At 38.6% G+C, this 21418-nt stretch overlaps 1 long non-coding RNA gene across 2 annotated transcripts in view; it reads left to right on the top strand.

The window, feature by feature from the left end:
* Nucleotides 1–21418, top strand: part of LOC130229218 (uncharacterized) — a 67519-nt gene that overhangs the window by 23457 nt on the left and 22644 nt on the right. Inside the window, exon 3 of one of the 2 annotated variants that reach the window (XR_008837831.1) lies at nt 566–882. The exons of the other annotated variant lie outside the window; for it this stretch is intronic. This is a non-coding gene — a long non-coding RNA (uncharacterized LOC130229218). Of the gene's footprint in view, nt 1–565; nt 883–21418 lie in introns of those variants that run through there. 2 annotated transcript variants of the gene reach the window in all.

Consider the following 21418-nt stretch of genomic DNA (forward strand, 5'->3'; position numbering starts at 1 on the left):
CAGTCCTTTCAGGGCAGGCCGCCAGTCTGCCTGGGCCTTGCTTGCGGAGTCATGCCCACTGCGCCCTCCCCACAGCGGGTACGGGACCAAAGGGAATGTCCCCCGCCCTCCCACTTTTCTCTCGCCCAGGCCTGTTTGAGATAGCCAATGGTATAACCAACTCGGACAAAGTTAAAGTGGTTCGAGACAAGCTTTCATCCAATCAGAGCACACTGCAGTAGAGCAAGCAGGTGGGTGGGGGGGTGGTGGTAAGGAGAGAGACAAGGCGAAAGACAAAGGAAATGGAAGATGGAGAGATTGACTTGGCATGAGGGAGAAGAATAGAAATGGAGATAGGCAGAAATGAGAGGAACATGTTGTTTGTCAGCCAGGAAACAACGAGTATCGACTGTCGCTGCCCTTATTGATCATTCTCAAACAGTGTTTGTCCAGCACAGTCCCAGACATTTAGCTCATTCACACATGTTCACACCCAGAAATGGGGCAGACATACAGTTTTAGTAACAACCGTAATTGCCTGTGATCTTTGTATAGTAACACCCAGATTATAAATTCTGGACTTCAGGGCAGGAGACTGACACACTCCATGTATCTTCCTGCCAATATGCGCCAAGTGTACTTACCAGTGAGAGATGGGTTAGTGGAGCAGACTGACTCCTCCGCCTCATATCGGTCATACTTTTCCAGCCATCAATAGACGGATGACCCAGGCGGAGCGGAGGTGATGGAGGAATGGGCAGAGAGCAAAGCTCCCACACACACTGAATGTCTGTCTATCCTTCTCACTGTTTCCACAGAGGAAGGAAAGAGAGGTGATTGAATGAGCTGTGCTTCACAATCCTTCTCTGTTCATCTCTGAATCTTCTTCTGTCCTCCTTTTGTTCTCTGACCAAATGTCTTCTTTTGTTCAAAAATAAATTTGTGAACGATATTTTTGTCTGTGCGTGTGTACCTGTATACTTTCCTGATAACATTTTGTACTTATTAAAACTAATGTACTCTTTGGCCTTTATGCTCTTCATGCTAGAGTCAGTATGCAGTACATAAAACATCTTTTATTAAAGAGGTTCAATTATACCCAATTTCACAATATGCAGTATTAGTGTCTCGAGATTGTAGGTGCATCTCAAATCACATATTTATGTGCGATTCTACGCCTTTATGTGGTATAAATAGTGTATAGTAAGTAGTGCATTCACACTGAGTTTTAAAAAGAACAAGTGGACTTTAAATACCCAAATGATGTGGGATGTTGAACACTTCTTACACTCAATGGTCCCAGCTTTGCTCACGTAGTAAAATTCTCCAACAGAGATTGTGAATGTGGTTGTATTATAATGGGTAGTATCAGTGGCCCTAGAATAGACAAAACATGTCACTCGTATAGTTTTCAATGGGGAAAAGTGTAACGGTCAAAATCGCGAATAAAGTCCCGCCTATTAATACAGGAGCCAATCATCAATCGCTATAGTGTACGGAAAAGCTCAGACCAGATGTGTGCTTTTACGACAGTTTGGTGGTCAACAAACACACTGGAATCTCAGCGAATACTTCCTTCACAAACATGAGAAATATATCCACATAAAGCTTGAAATCTGCTTTTAAATGAACCAAGTGCACTTGAAAACAAAAGTTTTTTTGGTTTTGTAATCTGTATGAAATGACCACGAGATACAGTCCGTCCTGTCAAACGCACATCGCATGACAGAAACTACTCAAACGCCCCCACAAACTTGTAAACAAAGAGTTGCTGTAATTTCTGGAGGAGATTCGCCATCAAGACCAAGTTGTGAATTACTTAAGAAGACCGGCGTGATCAGGTGAAGCATCATTCAGAGGATGATAATATGTAGAACGGCCATAAATGAGGTTGGTGTCGTGATCCGATTTCTTTTGAGTGCGCATTAGCTTAGGAAACCTGAAAATATGCAGATTTGGGTTGATTTGGACGTTTATAAATTAAACTTATGAGACAGTTTTAGTTTAATTTTATTGGTGGTTCCAAAAATGTAATGTAATCGCAAGCTTGGCAAACAGTTTTGGAGAATTTGATGTTTTCCTGTTCAGACAGAATGCCTGAGCATACTGGCCGAGAGGCGTTTCAAACATGGCCGCCAAGTGAAATGACTTGCCTTAAAGGGACTTTGGTAGTATTCGTTAGTTTGATGATTTATTTGACTCATTTAGCAATATCGTCTTGAACACTGTTTGAATTTCCAGTTGATAAAATAAATGTTAGTGTTCCATTTAGGATGACACTACAGTCAAACTCTACACGGTTGATTGTATAAGTGCATAGTGTGCCATCCGGGATGCCAATTGTGTCTGTTAAGTTTCAGTAAAAAATATCCTACGCATAAATTAATGGACAATTTTGAAATTGGCAATTTTTTTTATTGGGATTAAAGGTTATTTAGTTTGTAAGTGCCTTTAAATGCAAATGAATATGTGCTTGACCCTACAGAACAGGGCAGAATTTGACATCTCTGCTTTGAGTTACTAGAAATAAAACTTTTAAACCTTTTCTAGTTTTATTTTCTTGCCACAAAAATAGCCAGAAAAGCTGACATGTGCTTAAAACACCAAGGATAACATGACCATGTCTTCAAGAGACATTACACAAACTAAATGCGTACAGGATATACACATTTAAAAACCACAAACATATATAAAACTTGATTAAAATGACACTGAATATTAGGGGGGAAAATCCCATGAATAAATGGAAATTTCCATGTTGTGAACTCAGTTTCCCATGAGACTGGGTTCAGTTTTTTTCAATCAGGTTCATGAGGTTCATGGCATATTTAATCATATTTCATGCAACATTCCAAATGATGAAACATAGTTATAATATCTGTTCATTGTTGATCATTAATATTTTGTGTCTTATTGTAAATTTAGCTTGTCTTGCCTCTTTGTTTGCTAAGGCACCTAGGTTGCGACCTACTACCTTAGATGATATTAATAATGTTTCTGTATTTAGAACCTTTATGTAATGTTATTATATTCCCCCACATAAAATAAAACAGTTCATAGTGGTAAACCACATTATATTTACTATAGAACAAGGCATACTTGCATTCTTGTTAAATAATTCTACATGCCTGTGGTTCCATATTTTTGTTCTTATCTGTATTTGAGCATTTATTATTACTTTATGATTCTATAGTGCTGGAAGCCAGTTGGGCAAATTGCCACATACTGCTCATACCAACACATTATCCCACTGAAGAATGCCTGCTAAAGAATGCAGCACGTCCCTCACCCTCCATATCCATCTCACCAACTACCAGCCATAAAGAAAAGATGGAGAAATAAATTAAATGAGAAACAAGTTAAAGAGAATGCAAATTCAAGAACAAAGTCAAAATTATTTTATTTAGCCTTTTTCAAATATTTCTCAAGTGATGTTTTATATCGGTATACTTCAAACAAAAATGGAAGCACACACTTTTTTGTTTTTCAATAGCGAGCAAAAAGAAATTTTAAAAGGCTGAGAGACAGTATACTGTTTTTGAACATTCAAATGCCCCCCTTGCCACAGGAGAGCTGTACATGTGTCACTTTGTTTGTATGTACCAGTCTACTTCTAAACACAACAACAATGGTGGCTAAAGTTCGGTAAACATATTTTCTGCTCTGTTCAAACCAGCTTTGCTGCTTGACTCTCCAGTTTGTTCATGTTGTTATTATTCTCCTGTCTGGCGATAAGAAATGTATCAGGATGGAAGTAAATTCATGCCAAAGAAGACTGAGTTCTAGAACACACCCACCAATTGCGTAAATGCAATGAACCAATGGCAGCTCAAAGGCATTTTGGAGTCAAACGCAATCCCCCCCCCCGATTTTGTTCGAAATTATGTAATTTCATTTTTTTATTTTTCGATTTCTTTTTAAAGTATACCAGGACCTTAACACCCCAAGGACATTTTCATAGTATTTTCAATCACATTTTTCTTCTAGAGAAAGTCATATATATTTTAGTTCGGCTAGACTAAAAGCTGTTTTAAGCTGTGTTTCCACTGATCCCCTTCTGGTCAGGAGCTCCAGTGCTGTGCCGGAACGACATTTTGGAGGTATCACTAGATAACCAATGACTGTAGAATAAGAATGTGGGCCAATGAATACTTTGAGTTGGCAGCACACAATTACAATGGCAATTACAATCAGCTGAGTATAAAGCCACCAGCTGCAGAGAGCAAGGCAGACTTCAATTTTAGAAAGCCTCATGCGACTGAAGAGATACCATCTGCTTAGCTGAATCCAGAGAGATAAAGCTTTACGTATCTAGTGTGGGTGACAGTGCAGACAGCGGCGGTCGAGCTGGGTGATTCTCCCAGTCTCTGGGCACGGTCAGGCAACATGTCTTTTTCAAGATGCTGGCTGTTGCTTTTGGTAGAAGTGCTTCCTATCTCTAGATAGTGGGCATGGGTACTGCATCATATGTTGTGGGTTCAGCATCACTGTAAGGGCATGTCTGGTGCGCAGCAGAGATCATGGCTTGCACTTGCAAAAGAGCACTCAGTCAGATCTGAGGTTCTCAGTGGGGGCTTATTCATTGCCTTTGTGGACCCCCCTTTACAGTGCACCTATCCAAGCCTTGAGTGGTTGTGACTGTTCATCCCCTAGGATACCCGCACTTCCGCTCGATGACACTGGAGATTAGATGCCCATCACGGCATCAGAGGGTGAGTTGTCATGTTCAGATGACAAACCGGGCCAGCTACCACTCTGGGGTGCAAAGCACGGTCATGGATCTGGACTCTGGCATGATGGCTGTGATTTCTCAGGCTGCTTCAGCGGTAGGACTGGAAATGGCTTGTCCCCAGTGCTGCTGCCAGACTGACTATGCAGAGGCTGATATTGGAGGTAAATCCTCCCAGCCTGCTTCCCAGGGGCACACAGGGAGCACATGCAGATATGGAAGGTGTTTTTCTCTGACCGATCCTCATGTGCGTCTGTCCTTTTGTCCCTCAATGGTGGCGTGACCAGAAGGTACGAGGCTATTCCCCAGCTGGTGGGGGTCGCCACCTGGAGGGGTAAGCCGAAACCCCTGTCCATGGTGTGTCGGTTATCTGTGTCTCTCATGGCCTGAGCCCACACCTCCGTGGGCCATGACATTTCTGCCCTGCACCACGGCATCACCACACGCACTGGCCCAGCCTGCATGAGGGTGGTGCTTCCCCAGGCTTGATGCATAGGCTCCACATAGTGGCCAACTATTCTCTTATGAACCAAGTTGACCGTCTGTGCTCTGGGAAATACGATGGCCACACAGTAGTCCAGAAATGCCACCTATGGCTTACCCAGGTAGATATGACATGACAACAAAGCCCGCTTTCTTGCACATATTCTTGCACATATCCATATTCCAGGCAGGCCTATTCAGGTTTAAGGAACTTTACCCAGGAGCCCTCGGCGATGAAAGAACAGCCGAGTGTGATGAGGCAGGTCTCTTCCAGCGGGTTCAGAAGACTGCTCCCCTGCCGGGCCCACCCGTGCTGGCTACTCTTCGCTGACAGCATCCTTCCCGTAGCTCCAAAATCTGCTCCACTAGCACAGTTTGTTCCACTGGCTAGTGGCTGCATTGAGCCCCCCATAGGAAGTCGATGCTTCCTTACCAGAGCACCATTAAATCTGGTAAACAGACTGCGAAGCGACCCTGAGGTGGGCCACTTGGAGAGAAGGAGGACCGTTCTTTCCCAGGTGGAGGGCCGGTGATCCCACCTGCAGATAAATACAGCGCCACCCTCAGCCGACAGTACCCAAGAAAGAACGGTTTCTCTCTCCAGGTGTGAAGCCTGAGTGCTGCCTTCCAGTTAGCAGCTTTGGTGCGTTTTGCCACAGGCTCCAGGGGTGTCAGGGGGTGGGCTTTTTTTTTTCTCTCTCGTGCCTCCAGCCTTTGCGTGGGACTCTGGAAGGAAGGTAAGAGCTAATCTCTTATTGTCAGCTCTTCCTCAGGACGCGTGCTTCCCGGGATGGACACTCCCCATCCTGAAGCCGCCCCAGCGTGGTTGCATCAGCAATCTATCTGGTGGTGCCACTCATTTGAGCTAACCATCTGTCAGCCTGGTTAGTGCTGACAGATTATTCTCCTTATTCTCTGATTGACTTATTTTTAGGTCAGTCAATTATGCACAGGGACCTGGTGCCCGGAGCACCTAGGCCTGATGGGTTTTCGCAACCAAGAAAAAAAGCAAGCTCTCCCCTGGGTGAAACTTTTTTTTTTTTTTTTCCTGGGATGGAGCTTGACTCGATCTCTACATGGTGTGCCTTACCAAGAGAGCACTGGGCTGGGGCTGTCCTGTATGATACAGTCGACAGGAAGATAGTGGTCCGACTGAAGTATTACAGAAGCTCCTGGGTAATGTGACATCTGTAGCGTCTACCGCGTTGCTCAGATTGTTCATATGAGACCACTTCAGTGCTGGTTTTACCATCGGGCCCCCAGATGGGCATGGTGCATGGGGATGCACTGAGGTGGCTGTCACTGTACCTTCAGTCCCTTGACAGACCTTACCTTCAATGAGCTGGGGTGCCCTTAGAACAAGTGTCCAAATATGCTGTCACTTTGACAGATGCTTCCAGTAAGGGTTGCAGGGCTGTGTATAACAAGCATGCAGCTGCAGGTTCATGTACCAGACCCCAGTTGCATTGCCAAATCATTTGCATGGTGCTGTTGGCAGTGTTTCTCGCTCTCCACTGGTTCTGACTAGTGCAGGATTGTAAAACACCTGCTGGTTAGGACGGACAGCATGGCTGCAGTAGCTTATATCTACTGTATGGGAAGTATGTGCTCCCACCGCATGGCACAGCTTGCTCTTCATCTGCTCCTCTGGAGTCATATGTGGCTGAAAATCACTGCATAACATTCATTCCTGGACTAGCTCATCTGTGCTAGCTGACACACTCTCACGGCTGCTCACGCTCCTGGAAGAATGGAGACTTCACTCCAGCGTGTTCCAGCTGTAATGGGCGTGGTTCAGAGAAGCCCAGGTCAACCTGTTTGCTTCTCGCGAGTCCCCCAATTGCCAGTTGCTTTTTTACCCTGCACGAGGCACACTGTGACCTACCCGTGCAGTGGTTAATACTATCACCATCTGGCAAGCTCTAGAGTTCCTAGAGAGCCAGGTGCTTGGGCCATTACATTGGCAGCATGCCCATCTGGTCAGCCCATGTTCTGGGGATTGGTGCCAGCTATGCGTTATCCCCGTTTGGCTATCCCATATGCGTCATTCAGCCTCAGTACAGTTTCCTCTTTTCAGATGGACCTGCATCTTCCCTACCCGCTAACTATCTTCTTATGTTGTGCTCCCCTTAGTTAGGGTTAGCCCATATGCTTTTATTGTCACCAGATCTCCCCGGATGGGTAGCAGGTGACCTCTGCAGCATCCCTCCCATTCAGGGCTGGCACGATTTCCCCACGCACTGTTGTATTCACAATTCCTTATCTATATCAGGTAGGTAGAAATCTCATACAACCCCCCTGAAAATATAATAATCCATATTCAGGTAAGGAAGGGCCTGGGGATATTTTAGGGCTGCGCCCTTGGTAATAATTGTGCGCTCACGCTATGCTTGGCAAACTTCTCACTAAGGCCATGGTGAGGTCCATCTGCTTTCCATATACTTCCCCAGTGTCGTTCTGACACAGCATTTGAGTTCCCAATCTCAAGGAGAACGACATGGTTACAAACGTAACCCACATTCCCCAAGGGAGGAAAAGGAGATTCTTTGTCTCCCTGCCACAGAAGCTGGCCCTCCAGCTGATCGCTGTATGTTTGATCTCTTCAGCGATTAAAAACCTGTCTCGGTCTTCAAAGCTAGTGGTTTTATACTTGGCTAATTGTTATTGTCATCAGCTTCGAGAGCTGCATGCTGCGAAATCATAGGCATTCATTGGCCCATTTTTTGTTCTTTAGAGTGATTGGTTATCTAGCGATACCTCCAAAGTATCATTCCGACATAGCATGTCCTTGCCTAGTTAACATAGTAACATAGTCAAGACTTTAAACTGAATACCTGTATCTTGCAAAATAACTAGTGAAATGTTATGCAATGTCATCATGGCAAAGACAAAATAAATTAGTTAATAAAAAATTTGTTATTAAAACTAATAAAACTTGTGTTTAAAAAATCTGTTAAACAGCACTTTGGAAATATTAGGGATTATTTTTTTTTTATTAAATAATTAATTTGGCTAATTATTTGAACTTCAACTGTATATGCAAGTATGGTTGAGGCATGAATGACAGATGTGTGCTGAATTTTGATATTGATGTATGAGTATACGAGTAGCGATTTACTCTTGTGGTGCACCTCGGCTGTGTGTTTTGTGGGTATGACTCAGTGTGGGATATGAGCAAGCATGAGGTATGTGTGTGGCTTTGAATTGAGGATGTGACTCAGGAGGCATTGCGTTGGGTGTTCAGCATAAATCGCTCCATCTAATGACAACTGGAGTAATCACATTGTTCAGTAGACTGAGCCAACAGTGAAAGTGCTGTGTGACTCACAGAAAGGCAGGATGAAGCTCACACACGCTAAACAATATAACCCCAAGGGCCGTCATTCGCTGATCGTGAGATAATTTGATATAAACATGAGATATTTTATGGGGAAAAAAAGCCTTACATGGATGTTTGTTTTGTTAGATCTTTCATCTGTAAAATTGAGTTGGGTGAAGTTAAAGTCACTCGCTCCCAAGAGATGCTGATGTAAACTTCTTATATGATGTATATAAAATGATGAAAACATATTGGCAGCATGTACACATACTCACTTGTCTTGTTTTTGTAAGCTTAATGTCTTGCCCTAATATATCATTCCACTAAGCACAATTACTGTAATAGACCTTTTCAATTAAAAATCAACTGGCCTCAAAAACATGAACTCATTTGCATTGGTGCCAATTGGATTTGAGAAAGACGTGAGTATATAATGCATTTCCCACACAGAGCTTCAGTTTCACTTTAAATAAACTTATTTAGGCATGATATTTAAATTACAATTTATTTACAGCCAATGCTACTTCATTCTTTTATTTATTTATTTATGTATTTATTTATTTATTTATTTATTTTTAATCTCATTTTCTGTTTCTGTTTTTTGTGATGGATTAAAAATTGAAGTTTTTTTTTTTTTGGTCACCAGTAGATTATTTTATGGTATTTTTTGCATGAATATGTAAAATACAGAAAATATAAAACTTCTGCAGGATTACAACTTGTCTGTTTTTTTACTTCTAAATTGATTTTGACCCAGACATATTTTCAAGAAAATATATTTTTAAAAATAGCTTGTTAGATCAGCTTGTAAATCCACTTGTTAAATCCACAAATTAACATTTTTAATTAACATATTTTTTTACTTTTATGGTGTTGTAAATAATACTGTACAAAAAAACAGGTTTTGCTACATGACCAGAGAATACAGAAAAAACCCCCTTCTTCTTTACCAAAAAAGTATATGAAAACTTTTTTTTCAAGAGCCTTAATGCACTGGCCATGTCACCATTCAGGGCTCCAGGCTAACATTTGAGAGCACTGGCACCAGTGCTATTAAACATTAAAGATGGTGGCAAGAACACCTGGTCTGGTCGCACTGAACATATAATTAATTTACGAGTCTCTTAGGATAGCACATTTTAATGTAGCTTGAGTTGAGAGTAGCAGGGTGGTCAGTTGGGATTAGGGCTGTGCGATTTGGGGAAAATATCTAATTGCGATTTATTTTGACAGATATTGCGATTTCAATTTGATTTGCGATTTAATTTCGTAGTCAAGCTTCAGCTTAATAATCTGTATCATAGCTTCTTATTGCTAAAATGCAGCGAGTGTTAGTTTAAAAAAAGGTACTGAAAACATATTAACTTAATTATTGAAATTTATTTTTGGATATTCAGAAATGAAACACATTTTTCTCTAGAGCAAGCAATAAGCACAAAAAAAATGACCTTACCTTTCTGTAAACAAGATGAACTCAAATTAGGGAGATAGTGTATCTTATTTTACAAACAAAAAAAATATTAATTATAAAAATACAGAACACTCAGCTGGCTGATGAGAGCCTTTCTGTAGCTTATGTTGTCTAAAACATAATAATTATCTAAAATAGGTGCGAGATGGAAGTGTATATCTCCTATCCTGCATTTTAGGAGTTTTTTTTAATCACTTTTTGGTCACTGCATTAAAAGGCATTGTGTCTTTAGCTGGGTATTGCGTTATAGCATTATCTCCTGGGTAGGGTCGCACTAGCTGTTCGTAACTTCTTAAACTGGAAGATAAAGTCCACACTTGGGGCTTCGTAACCACTAGCTAGTTTGTCACAAAATTTGTTAAAATGGTTTTAAAGCAAACCATAGTTAGTAGGTCGTAAGCTCTCCGCAAAGTCATGTGTATAGTCACATTGAATGATGTAATATCCAATAAGAAGCATTTATATCCTTAAACTGCTTTAAAACAGCTTTAATATTCTGCAACTAATGCATCTATATATAACTGTCTAATGAAAATAAAACAGCAAATTATATTGTTTTAGCACATTACATTACAATCAGTTACAGACGGTGCACATACCTGCATCGTGAGCTGTGAATGCACGCGAAATCCACATGAAAGTGTCCTGTTTTTATTTGATATGAATTTTTCTATTAATGTTTCTGAAGCAGCAGACACCATCATCCCAATCTTCCACACTTTCCTGTTTGTGTGGGGTTTTTTTTTTATTATTATTGTGGGCGTTCCCCATAGTACGGTTGTGCAATTCTGATTGGGCAGAACAAATGTGTGCTCACTCAATTGGCTAGTAAGACTGCCACACACCGACGCAGTCATGCATTTGCTCTGGGCGGGGGAAATTAAATAAAACACATTTCATATCGCAGCCTCTTGCGATTTAGCTAATTGCAACGTTTCAAATCGCGATTCGATTTCGATTAAACGCACAGCCCTAGTTGGGATTCAAATGTACATTTTCATTAATTAAAAACTTTCATAAACTCTTAACACCTTCACCTTATGTACTTATAACCTACTGTACATACATTTAGTTAGCAAAACAATAACATATTTGTACAAATGTAACAATGCCCAAATAAAAAGATGTATTAACAGTATTATTTACACTTATCCTTTAATATAAATGTCTTTTGGACTGTGGGGGAAACCAGAGCACCCGGAGAAAACCCACTTGAACGCGGGGAGAGCATGCAAACTCCACACAGAAACGCCTTCTGACCCAGCCGAGGCTCGAACCTAGTGACAGCACTACCTACTGCACCACTGTGTCACCCATATTCATATATGGACAAATAATCATGTAGAAGCTATTTGCATTTATTTGTTCATATAATTACATTTATATTCAGAAATGTCAAAATGGCATAAATGATATCAAAGCGCACTATACTTTGCACTCCCTTTAACTGTGAAAAAACAACATTTAATTGGCCTTAAGTTTAGGAGAAAACTTTGAAAGCAAATCCATTAAATCTGAGAGAGACAACTTTGAGCTTTTTAAAAATGAAAGTGGACGGTGAGGTGTTGTAAAGGAATAAGGAGATAACTCAGAATAGAACACAGCCAGGAACTGCTTCTAACTACTGTACAGCTCTAGAGGTGTAGTTTGAACCACACAAGATTGTGACACTGTTTGCGAATGTTCATCGGAATGATGGATTCAGGAAATGGCAAATCATTAAACTATGTTTGTAATGATGAAATTTGTGACCTTAGTTGGCTAATAGTGGTTTTGAAAAACTCACCCCTAATAATTGTTGCACAAAGTGTCAGTGGTTTTCCCTCAATGTTGTAAAGAATGAATGAAGGACTGAACGTGAGGCTTTTTTTCTTCCGTTTTTTTAAGGTATCCAGAATGTTGTAAATCATAGCTTAAATCTGTACACACAGAAAAAAGTCTAACATTCAAAAACAACCACAATTGAAGTTTGAAACATCCTTTTCAAATTGAATGAGTATTACCACAGTATTTTAGGCAAAACTGAGGGAAAACTGAAAAAGTAGTTGTGCTGTCAGTTAATTTGTAAGAATGAGAATGGGAATAGCCCCTGGATAAAAATGTGATTGCCTTCGCTTTTACATTACTGTTTAAAATGTAGACAATTTCCAGTAATAAATCCACTCTTATAACAACTACTAGTGACATTTTAGATTCTTACAGCAGCATTCTGAAGGCATGGGTTCATTCTAACTTTCCTTATGATGCAACTATGTCTACAAACCCCTATCGTATTATCCATTCTTTTTATCATTAAAAAGCACTCTGAACATCTGTGAAGTTTTACTGTAAGTAGAAATAGTTTTAATGGCGTATAAATATATTTTTCCACAATAATCCTGGTGTAATTTGTTCATTTTAACATGTTTGCACAAAGGGGCTGAAAATATGAACAGAAACCCGATCTAGAAACAAAATCATAAAATGAAATGCTAAAATAAAGTTTAAAGAGATTGTTCACACAAAATGACCTCATCATTTACTCTCCCTCATGTGGTTTGAAACCTTTAGCAACTTTTTTCTTTTGTTGAACACAATTTATTTTTTTTAAAAAGAAATTACTATGGAAGTCAATGTGTACCTGCTACCAGTATTTTTCAAGTATCCTCATTTGTGTTCAACAGAAGAAAGAAGCTCAAATAGGTTTTGTACACATTAAGGATGAGTAAATGATGACAGAATTTTCATTTTGGGTGAACTATCCCTTTAATTATATTAGTCCTATATCTTGTCAGAAGAAGCTCGCTTTTACAGTTGATAAAACATGCACAAATGCTCTAAATGTGTGATGAGATGCATATGAAAAATCCAGACAGACAACAAGCACTTGGTCTGAAGACTAGAGGTATTAGCATATTGTCAAAATTCAGATGTGATTGCGAATTCATTTTGCATTTGCGTTGCCTAATTGTGCTCTCACAAAGTGCGACAATTCAAATACTTAAATGCAACACAAATAACATTTGCATATTCCAAGATGCTTTTTTTTAATACTGGCTGATTTTAAAAATCTTTCCCATTCTTGAACAGATTGCAGTGGTGCCCTTGTCTGCCCCATACGCAACATACAGAGACTAAACCAAAATTTTAGGAACAGATGGATGTGTGCTACAATTTTATTATTTAATCAGTATCAGTTTGACAATGCAAATCAATTCAATTTTACTGTCACATCATCAGCAACATGTGTACTATGATGAGTGAAAAGCTTAGGTGCTGGCTCCAGACAGTGCAAAAAATACAGACAGTGCAAAATGCACCGACATACTCCAAAAATAAAACTATATACTATTAGAAATGTAAAAAAGAAATATGTGAAAGACAATAAATATGTAAAGAAATACACTCATTACACACATGTAGACACAGATAGACAAGTACACAGTCAAAAAGGGTGTACACAGTTTGGCTGTTGGTAGGAAATTATTGTCGGCACAATTGATAAGCAGTTTTTAATACTTTTGTTAAATTATGGTAACAATCTTTGTTGCACATCTTGCTATTGAATTTTTTTTAGATTTGTTTATTTCCAAATATTTAGTTTAGCCTCATTAGACTTTAAAAATTCCTCACATTGTTGTTATATAAGAGCTTTTTTGATAAGTGTTATGCAAATCTTTGAAGTGCTATGCAATAAAGATGTTTAAATAATAGTACTCGAGCTTGTTGGCTGGATTAGCTTTTTTGAGTTCCCACAAAGTGTCAAGATTTGGAAACCTTGAAACATTTCTTGACTGCACCACTTGAAAGCTTGAAAAAGAAAACAGACATAAGTGGCTTTTAGACATGAGATTTATGCCAAGATAAGATTAAAACAGTACAAGCCATCTGTGAAGTGACGGAATGTTTGGTGCTAAATGATCGTGGATCTACATTTATTAATACTTTCAAAGATGGTGATTTTATTTTTTTCCTTACGGACCAGGAAATATTAGAACATTTTAACGAATGTGCTTTCCAGGGTTGGGGAAAAAATGTGGGAACGCTTAATTAAACTAAGAAACATACTGTTTCTTTTCACAGTGTAGTATACAGAGCATTCGGAAAGGCTTGATTTCCCTGAAAAAAACTATAAACACTGTGACTTTGTCAATCAACACAGAGTTTTGGACTGGTTAGCTGTTTGTCAAGCTGCTTTGAAGATGGCAGGAGTGTTCAGAAAGCCTGTTTGCAAACATTACTTTTGATAAATACGTTTCTTGTGTGACCACATAAAGTTGCTCATGAATTGCGGCTGATTTAGTTCATTGTTCTTTTTGTGGCATACTCTTGCTTACTTCAGCTAGCTTCGAGTTAATTTGCTGCTAAAATGTAAATGATTTCAGAGCAGCTGTTTAGTCTGTCACCCCTCCTCCATTCTTAATTGGTGAATGTGACAGACCTGTAGGAAGAGGGCGAGAATTGAGCAAAAACAGTCAAAGGTGTGACATCCAGACACACTTTTGAATCATCTAGTGGTGGTGGCTTTGTGGGTTGCCTCGCTACTCTGTTTTCAGATGATACAAAACATTTTTACTTTGCTTTGTCAATGGATAAATGCTTGCATATTTGTTTTTTATAAAACTGATTGTTTTTATGTGTAACTTTTTCTGTCTGAAAATTATGAAAATTGCAAAGGTAATTCCACTTTATAAATCTGGAGATAAACAATATTTTACAAATTATAGACCAGTTTCTATACTATCTCAGTTTTCAAAAATTTTCTTTCTTTCTTTCTTTCTTTCTTTCTTTCTTTCTTTCTTTCTTTCTTTCTTTCTTTCTTTCTTTCTTTCTTTCTTTCTTTCTTTCTTTCTTTCTTTCTTTCTTTCTTTCTTTCTTTCTTTCTTTCTTTCTTTCTTTCTTTCTTTCTTTCTTTCTTTCTTTCTTTCTTTCTTTCTTTCTTTCTTTCTTTCTTTCTTTCTTTCTTTCTTTTCTTTCTTTCTTTCTTCCTTTCTTTCTTTCTTTCATGTCTGTCTCTTTCTGGTTATCCATTTGTCTGCTATCTTTCTTGTATGTTTGTCTGTGTTTCTCTCATCTGTTTGTCTTTCTGTTTTGCCTGTTTTTTTATCTGTCTCTTTCTGTTTATCCATCTGTCTGCTGTCTTTCTTGTAGGGTTGTGCAATATTGCAAAAAAATTATCACAATATCATATTTCATATCATTATATCTCGATAATTATTGAATATTTTTAACAATGCATTTAGGAATAATAGGATTTTTTTAATTAGGATTCACATTATTTTAATTTACAAACATCACTAAGACAAATAGTTTCAAAAGTCAAAAACTAAATATTTAAACAAAATATCTGATCTCTTTATAATAAAATTAACATTAAGTGTTAAAGAGATTTTTAAACTGGATAATTAAAATGTAACAAAATGTTTGCAATGGTAAAGATAGATCAACATCTGTAAGGTGTGAATAATAATGATGCAGTAAACCTCAAGCTCTGTAAACAAAACAAGTTATAATAATCATAGCTGAGCTTTCAAGTAAAGAAACTAACCATCATTATTCACATACATATTACAACATTACAAATTGTGAATTTGAATGACTATATTACCCCCTATGTTAAAAAATCTTTCAGATGGGGTGCTAGTGGCTGGGGTGTACAAAAAAAGAAAGCAAAAGTCTCCTCACTGCTGCTATATGGCACTCATTTTTGCATGTGTTATTATCCTGATCTGAAGTGACATGGGTGAGCGCGTGGTTTCCTTCACCATTTACAGTGGCGTCTCTCGATAACTAGGTGACCATCATCCATTACTCAGAGGATGACAAATGGACAAACCATTGCTACAGCTCTGATGCAAGTTTATGGAGAAAAGTAAAAAGCACTGCAGTGTTTTGATATACTGTGTTTGTCTAAGGTAATTAGTCCACCGTTATTGCTGAAATGTGTATATTCCATACAAAGTGTGAACGGATTGGTTCATTTTGCTCACATAAATCGCGCTGCGCTCGCGACATTTGGAAAAGTTCAGATGTTTTTTAACTAGGTATACCTGGAAAATCTGCACGCAACACGTGTACGCTGCTTGTACACCAAGTCGCACGTCTCCATTGGAAATGACAAACTTACACCCTAAGCTTATCGGTATTCCTTCCAAGGTGGAAGGAATAATAAAACTGTAGTGTTAATAAAACTTTAGCCTTCATACCGAACATTTTTTTTTTTTATCGTTATTGACAGTGGTGTTCGGTCAATAATTATCGATATCGATTTTATCGTCTTTCTTGTTTGTTTGTCTGTCCGTCTGTCTATGTTTTTCTCATCTATTTTGTCTGTTTTATTGTCTGTCTACCTGTCCAGTCTGTCTGTTTGCCTGTCCTTCTTTCTTGTCTGCTTTTCTTCTTTATTGTCTTTATTGTCTGCTTTTCTGATCTTTTTGTCTGTCTGTCTGTCTGTTTTATTGTTTTTGTTTTCTGTCCTGTTTGCCTGCCTGTCTTTCTTTCTTGTCTCTTTCTGTTTGTCCATCTGTCTGCTTACCTTTTTGGTCTGTCTGTCATTATTGTCTGTTTTTCTGACCTGTTTGTTTGTCTGTCTGTCTTGTCTGTCTCTTTCAGTTTGTGTCTCTCTGCCTGTCTTTTTTGTACGTCAGTCCGTCTGTCATTGTTGGCTGTCTGTTTTTCTTGTCTGTTTGTTTGTTTGTTTGTTTGTTTTATTGTCTGTCTTTGTTTTGTCTGTTTTATTGTCTATCTCTGTGTCTTTCTATCCTTTATCTCGTCTCACTTCATCTGTCTCTTGCTCTCCTCTTCTGTTGCTGAGGGATCACGGTCTTGTCATAATTAGGCTCTTTCTGCCTGATATTATTCTGAGGCCCATTAGGGGACAGCAGGCACTTCTGCTCCCTCTCAGCTGAAACATTACAGCTCTTTAGCCTGTGTAAACACGCACCGAGACTGACTCTTCTCTCTGGTCAACACCCCTACTCACTAAGATCTCAGAGTGGTACTGTAAGCACTGACCGCACTGCTGATTTAATCACCATCCCAGAAATGTTAAATGTGTTTACAAATATAGGTTTCTTAATGTATTCCAAAGTGTTGGGAAATGACGTGTCACTGCCCTCTATTTTCACTCAAGCTTTTTGAAGTGCACTACAGCGTTGCTTCAAAACTCAGATGTCATCCTGTTTTTTTTCTCTCTCTCATAGTTCTTCTTAGTTACATTCGCAGAAATGTGTATCGCAGTAAACGCACAGCCTCTCAGGATGTGAAGTCCTCTCACTTGTGAGTAGTGCTCAATGTTAAGAGCTACTTTAAAGAGATATTTTACCCAAAAAATGACAATCCTGGCATTATTTACGCACTCTCAAAATGTTAATTCAAACTGTATGACTTTTGTTCTTTGTTGTAACACAAAAGGGGAATTTTTAAAGAGTCTTTGCACAGCTCTTGTGCAAACAACAACAATTCAAAGTAACCACAGGTGTCAAGATCTACAAAGGTAAATAAAACACCATAAAAGTACCATACAAATAGCTTAGATGATGCTTCAGTGCATCCTTTTTTAAATGTGAATGTTAAGGGAAGCATCAGCGAAGTGAGAAACGTTTTGACTTATCCCTGTATAATGTTATCGTAATCCTTGAGAAGTCTTGGAAAGACGGTCCATGAGTCATATACAGTAGGCCACTTTTATGGTGCTTTTATTGTGGTATTTTGTTTTTGCTAGACCTTGACAGCTGAACTGAACTGCCCTCAAATCTCCTCTTTGTGTTCAACATGGAAAAACAGCGTATGGGTTTGGAATGACATAAGGATGAGTATTTCATTTTTGGATGAACAAGTGCTTTAAGATGTTTGAGAGCATTGGTCATTTTCTCCAGCAGTCTCTCTTGTTCTGGTGTTTGTTAACTTTTTAGGAGATGGTCCAATCTGTCCATTCCTATGCTCCATGTTTCCATTGGTGGACAAGCTTTTCTTTATTTTATTCCTTTTCTGGAGAGAAATGTAAAATTGTCAAAGTCTGGCAGGTTTTGCCGCATTGCTGTAACTAACAGTTGTGAGTTAACTAAATCCTTTCTGAAATGACTTTCAAACAAGAACATAAAGCATAAATTATTTAAGTTCGATAGTAGGCATTAGGGTTGTCTCGATACTGGACTTCTATACCGATCAGTACTGAAATTTAAAAAACTCTCGTAACTAGGTGACCATCATCCATTACTGAAAAACGGACAAACCTTTGCTGCAACTCTGATGCAAGTTTATGGAGAAAAGTAAAAAGCACTGCAGTGTTTTGATATGTCCATTTTCTGCGAACATTTAAGCGACATGGAACATGTTCTTAAACAGCTCTGATTTGCCATTGTATTCACGTGCTCAACAGAAATGACTGTGATTGGCCATGAAGGTCATCGGTGCACCGAACTCACTGCTGTTTACTGCGTGTACCCACAGATACAGTGACATGCAAGCATTTTATAGCCGTGATTCATCAGCGGACCGCTCGTATGTCAGCTTATAGACAAACCAGCTGATCCACGTGACTTTGAAACCCTCTAGTGTCCCTGTATCTGGTTACACTCAGTAAACAGCGGGGAGTTCAGTGAACCAATGACTTTCACAGCCATTTAAAAAAAAATTTTTGTTAATTTTTTTAGGGGTTTTCACTTTTAATGTGATAGGACATTGAAGGGCAGACAGGAAAGCATTGGGAGCAGAGAGAGGGGAAGGATCGGCATAGGACCTCGAGCCGGGAATCGAACTCTGGTCGCCGTGAGCAACTTGGTGCTATATTTCAATACACTTAACCACTAGACAATCACAGTCATTTATTTATATATATATATATATATATATATATATATATATATATATATATATATATATATATATATATATATATATATATATATATATATATTAGCGTAGTAATCACAATACTGTGATATTTTTATCCAAGGTTATCATACAGTTAGAAGCTTATACTGGCCCATACCTATTACATAGTTGGCTGCTGTGATCACATCTGAATCACAAGGTTTTTCACACATGTCCCATTAGCCAGCTGATCATGTGTGAGAAAACTGTGGAAATGGGTCAGAGTTTGTTTATTTTTTTTTTGCTGGTGGTTGCAATGGATTGCCTCAGTAGATCAAATGATTGGCTTTTCTCTGCAACACTTTTTTTTCTCTTCATGTGAGCATTTATTTCTAGAAATGCGCATAGTCTGTCAACTATTCTGTCTTGTGACTAACTTTTATCTTCTTGTCAATCATAACAGTCATTATTTGCATTTAACAATGGTTGCTACAATTTATTTTGGAGCTACTTTTCCGACTGCTAAATCCGTTTTTATCTCTGTTTTTAAAGGGATTTTTGGGGGGGTTGTTTTATTTATGTACATTGAAGTTTAAGATTAAGATTTGAGTTGAAAAGAAGCAGTTTCACTTAAGAAGAGATTGCTGCATTGTAACGGTGGACATTGGGCCAGTGCTGGGTGTCTAAATGGGTTTTATTGAAAAGGAAATCTGTCAGAGCCTGATAAAAGAGAATGGGCTCCTGGACATGAAGAATGGGTCAGAGGGTTCATTCTGAAAAGACTGCCTTTTCATCACTGCATGACTCATTCTTTGTGTGTCCGTGTGTGTGTGCATGAATAGTATTCAAATGCACAATCATGCAGCCAGAATGTGTTTCCATGTCTTTTTGGTGTTTATTAAGTGTTAAGTGTGAGAGATAACTTAAACGATAATGTGACAATGCATATTTGCTCCTGGTGCTGAAGTTGGGAAATGTAGACTTTTTTTTTATGTGAACTAGTGATTAAACATGAGAAGCATTGTGCGTTTTTGAGTGTGTGAGTAAGTGTGTGTTCTGGCTCACTGAGGTATAGTGCCCTCTTACCTCACCGCTCAGGCATCCCTGTGCGGAGCAGAGCAGTGTGAACAGAGAGAGAGAAAGTCTCACAGTGAGAGTATTCATATACTCCTAGAATTGACAAAAGAGACGGAGGGAGGGAGGGAAAGTGAGAGAGAAAGAGGCACAAGGGATCAAACTGAGATTGTGGAGGCTTAAACATCAAACATTCATATTACCGTTATGAATGACTAATCGTCAAAAATGGGTGTGAATTAAGCCCAGACTGATTTTGCAGACTTGGTATTAAAAGTATAAATAGCATTCAGCTATCCCAGCGCCATATTAAAATACATAGTACTATAATTATTTTCTCTCAAATAATCTTGACCATTGTAACATAATCTCGATATCCTGCGTAAGTCCCTCACGCATCCAAACTGCCCAATCCTGCTTCTCTGGACACCAGTTGCCACCCGTCCTCCTCCTCCTTCCTATTTTCACCATGCTGAGCAGGATTCCTAGAGTTCCAGATGCGGCGCTGCGTCCCTCACAGGCCCCTTAGCAAGGCCCTCCCCTTCATATCGGGTGGCCCGGTTCACCGTGTCCTCAGACAACCCGAGCTGAGTACAGGAAAGGGGCCACGATCCAGGGGAGGCCCACCTCAGACTTAGCTTCACCACTTTCTCTCTGAAGAGCTACAGTAGAGTTGTATAGTTTAGGTTTTCTGATGGAAACATGACGATTGGGAAAGAATTTGGAGACATGTTTTTACAGTTTTGACAGTAATTTGAGGTGCAAGGGGTCATTGAATGTAGGGGGAAACAATCTGAGTTGTCATTCATTTAAATAACAAAAAATATTTTAATTTATACATTTAAATGTATTGATTTATTTTAAATGTATTTTTAAACAATGACATTTTTTCAATTATTATTTTATTGTTGTTTAAATTATTTAATATTGAAAGAAAAAATGTATTGTATATTTTTTCTGCTCTATATTAAATCTCTATGAATCTCTCTATATAATAATAATAATAATAATAATAATAATAATATCAACAACAACAACAACAACAACAACAATAGTAGTAGTAGTTACTAGACTTGAGGACAAACTTTATGGTGGTTTGTTTATTTAGTTTCAAAAAGTATCAAGTTGGCTAAAATGATGTTTAATATCCCTACAGTTAACAATGTAACCACTGTTAAGACTAAAGCATTCCAGTAAAAAGCTTTAAAGTTGATCCACGTGTCTGTGGTTGGTAATAGCATGATTCTAGCATGAATTAGCATGATTCCAGCATGAATAAACATGTTGTTAGCATGAATCTTTCATGAACTAGCATGATTCTGGCATGAACAAAAAGTAAACAAATTAGCATGTTATTAACATGAAATAAATATAAGGTAGCATGTTATCCTGTTTCTAGCATAAATTAGCATGTTGCTGGCAAATTTCTAGCCTGAATTAGCATGTAACTAGCATGACTCTTGTATGAATTAGCATGTACTAGCATGATTTTAATCAGTAGTAATAATACTTACTTAATATTATTAATATTAATAAATTATATAATAATTATAATATAATTTAATGCAGT

Source organism: Danio aesculapii, chromosome 5, assembly GCF_903798145.1.
Source record: "Danio aesculapii chromosome 5, fDanAes4.1, whole genome shotgun sequence".
NCBI classification, from domain to species: Eukaryota; Metazoa; Chordata; class Actinopteri; order Cypriniformes; family Danionidae; genus Danio; species Danio aesculapii.